Here is a 3,941-nt window from a genome sequence, read left to right as displayed (position 1 = left end):
GTCCTGTGGATCTTTCCAGTTTCTCTGTCCTTCCAAAGAGGAGTCCCAGTGAGCCTTCCCTTCACACCTTTCTCTTGTTCTGTGAACATTAGGAGGCCACTCAGGGCAGAAGACCATCAGAAGCGCTAGCCTGCCTGCCATTCATTTCTGCTTCCAGCCTGTAAGAACCCCCACACTTGATTCAGCCTCCCAGCCTGATTGTGGGCAACCTTATACCAACAGAAAGCATTGTAAAGGGCTGACTAGGAGGATTGCTACCTGTGCTCAACAACTGAGCTGTTGTATGCTACTTGTCAGCAGTAAGGTGATTCCCATGAAAGAGAGCAGAAATGTGACAGATTCATAAATAGTGTGGTTCTAATGAAGGGGAGAGCTGAACCAGACAAACCAGTGGACAGACCTTGTGCTCTGTGGAGCCTGACATCTTGGCATGGGCATGGGCCACGTGGTCTCTGAACAGCTCCAGGGGCAAGATGTGCAAACTACCTCAGGTTTCTCTGCAAGGGTTCCAGCCAAGAGCACTTCTGGATCCACTAGGACATCAGGAGTCTCCTCTGACCCTACCTGTGAAAGATATCAGAGACTATTCTCTCTGGGACACTTCCCCCTGCCCTGCTCTTTTGTCCTTTCTCCCATTCTTCTGAGATGTTTCTTAATAAATTTGTTTTGAACAAATTATATAATAAATTATTGTTAAAAAGATTAAAAATAGGCTGATTAAAAAAAGGAGGGGCCTCATAGTGAAGGCAGGAGCCCTCCTGCTATCTTTTCCAAGGCCTGGACCACTATTCCTCCCTCTCCATTGCAGATGGAGACTCACTGGACTTTGGCCAGAATATACAGGGACTCACTAGCCTTGAGCTAGTGAAGATGGTGACTTGTCTTGAACCAGTGTAGAGCATTCATTTTTTTTTTTTTTTTTAGCTCAGTGCTGACAACTTGCTCCCCTTGACCAATGTGGATGGAGACTCTCCACCTGAGCCAGTGTAGACATGACTTACTTTTAGTTGGTGACCTTGACCAGAAGGAATCCCTTTGGTTTGTGGACACAGGAGTGGCAACTTTGCAGAAATGATATCTGAAAAGGCATGGGAGATCATCATGGTCTATGTTATTCTTTTCATGGTACTGTATGCAGGGAAGGAAGAGGTGGACCAGTGAGCAGGTGTGGGCCTGCCTGTAGCAGTGGCTGGGTGCCTCCTATCTACCATGCGGCCTCCCACCCAAAATCCATCAGGTGTGAAGATGTTAATCTATTTTATGGATGCCATTTACATAAAAGCAAAGTCCACCAATATGTGGATTTGCTCTTATCTTTGGATTCTGTTAACACAGTTGTGTGAGGCAAAGTGCACTGAAATGAAAAGTAAGAAATGGTCAGCTTAGTCAAAGGGGGGTAGCTTTGTTAGAGATTTTTCATTTTTTTTTTTTTTGAGATTGTTGTGAATGGGAGAGTGTTCCTAATTTCCTTTTCAGCAGATTGCTATAAATTTTCCTTTTAGGACTATTTTTATATACTCCCAGTAATTTTTGATTTTTTATATTTTTGTTATCATTTGTTTTAAAGGATTTATTTATTTCTTATTGCTTTTTTGATCCATTTTTTTAAAAAAAGTATTTCCAATCTCCATGTTTTATGTGGTTTCTGTTTTTTTTGTTTACTTATAGTTTTATTTAATTATTATCTGATAGGATGAATTGGATTTTATCCATTTTATTTTAAAATCTCCTAGTGTTATTGTATGGCAGTGTCTCTGGGAGTTATTATGAAGTCTTTTTTTTTTTTAAACATAATAAGGTGCACTGATACTTAGGACATGCATATTTATTATGTGTAATTTTTTTAACCATATGTAGTGGCCTTCTTTTTCTCTATTATTTATTGCTTGAAAGCTGTTTCAGCAACAATGATAATAACTACTCCTGCTTATTTGGGGGCTCTCTTTGAGTGGATTTTCCCTCCATTCTTTTGCTTTCATTCTGTGGGTATTGTTGCCTATGAGATGCTTCTCATGCAAACAGCATATAATTTCATTGTTTTTTGGTCCTATGTGTTTTTAGAAATATTTCTATTTGTAGATAGACACAATAATTTTATTCTACTTATTTTTGTGTGTGATGCTAAGGATTGAACCCAGGGCCTCACATGTGCTAGGCAAACACTCTACCACTGAGCCGCAACCACAGCTGTGTTTCTTTAAAATAGCTTTATTTATTTATTTATTATTTTATGTGGTGTGGAGAATTTGAACCCAGTGCTTCACATGTGCTAGGCAAGTGATCTACCATTGAGACACAAATTCAGACCCCTTATGTGTTTTTAATTGGGGAGTTGATACCATTTATATTCAGTGTTATTGTGAACATGTATTTTTAGTTTCCTGCTGTTTTGACTTATATTGTTTATTTAATTGTATCTTGATTTTTAGTTAGATGATTGGTCTTCTAGTGTTCTTCATCTATTTGGGAGATTTGCAGTCTAATTTTGGTTTCCTCGGTGGGAAGTTTGTCTTTTAGTATTCATTGTAGTCCTTGACTGGTGGTCATAAATTCTTTCAGTTTATACTTTCAAAGAAAATATTTTATTTCCCCATTAATTATGAAATTAATAAATGTAATTCACCACATCAATAGACTTAAAGACAAGAATCACTTGATTATCTCAATAGATGCAGAAATAGATTTGAAAAAAATGTGCATCCATTCATATTCAAAACACTAGAAGAATTTGGGATAGTAGCAACATACCTCAACCTTGTAAAAGCTATATATGTTAAACCCAAGGCCAACATCATTCTACATGGGGAAAAATTGAAATCACTCCCTCTTAAAACTGGAAAAAGGAAAGAATGCCCTATTTCACCACTTCTATTCAACATAGTCCTTGGAATTGTAACCAGAACAATCAGACAAAAGAAATAAATTAAAGGAATATAAATAGGAAAACAAGAACTCTATCTATCCTTTTTGCAGCTGTATAGCTCTATCTATCCTTATACTTGTAAGACTGAAAAAAAACTTCACCAGAAAACTTGTAGAAATGAATGGAATTCATCAAAGTCAGAAGATAAAAAATAAACACTCATAAATCAATTGTGGTCCATACAGCATTGATTAATCAGCTGAAAAAGAAATTAGGAAAACTATCCCATTCATAATAGCTTCACAAGAAATAACATACCTGAGAAATAACAAAAGAAGTGAAAGACTTTTACAGTGAAAACTACAGAACTCTAAAGAAAGAAACTGAAGAAGACCTTAGAAGATGAAAAGCTCTCCCATGTTCTTAGGTAGGCAGAATTAATATTGTCAAAATGGTCATACGATCAAAACTGCTATACAGACTTAGTGCAATGCCTATTAAAATTCCAATGATGTTTTTCAGAGAAGTAGAAAAAGCAGTCATGAAATTTATTTGGAAAAATAAAAGGTCTAGAATATCTAAAGTAATCATTAGCAAGAAAAGTGAAGCAGGCCAGATCCATCCATACTGGCCTGTGCGGGTCCCAGGCACACAGCAGGCCTGGCCCAGCCCTCTCCCAGTGGGGCAGACACCTGCCAGAGCCTAGCCCTTGGTGCAGGACTGCCCCTTCTGACCAGGTGCAGAGATCCAGCCCAGACTGCCCACACCAGCCCATGCAGGATTGCCGCAGTCCGGCTGCAGCAGAATAATCAGAGGGGTGACGAACAACTTGTGTAGATTGATACAGCAGGAGTGGGAGCCGTTTATTGCAGGACAGGAGCAGTATTTATACATTCCACAGAGCTTATCTAATTAGCATAAACTAGATACATCAGTCAACCAATAAGGAATCTCCACACTTAATGGCTTGTTTTTGTTACTTCTCAAACCACTCCCTCAGGCATTTTGCCAGGCACCATCCAGACTTGTTTACGAACTCTAACATTCCCCTGGCAAAATGCCAGGTGTTATTTTTGAC

The sequence above is a fragment of the Marmota monax genome, unplaced genomic scaffold (genome assembly GCF_021218885.2).
Source record: "Marmota monax isolate L192 unplaced genomic scaffold, Marmota_monax_Labrador192_F-V1.1 WCK01_AAM20220418_F8-fsc00049, whole genome shotgun sequence".
Classification (NCBI taxonomy): domain Eukaryota; kingdom Metazoa; phylum Chordata; class Mammalia; order Rodentia; family Sciuridae; genus Marmota; species Marmota monax.
This window is presented reverse-complemented; position numbering follows the sequence as displayed.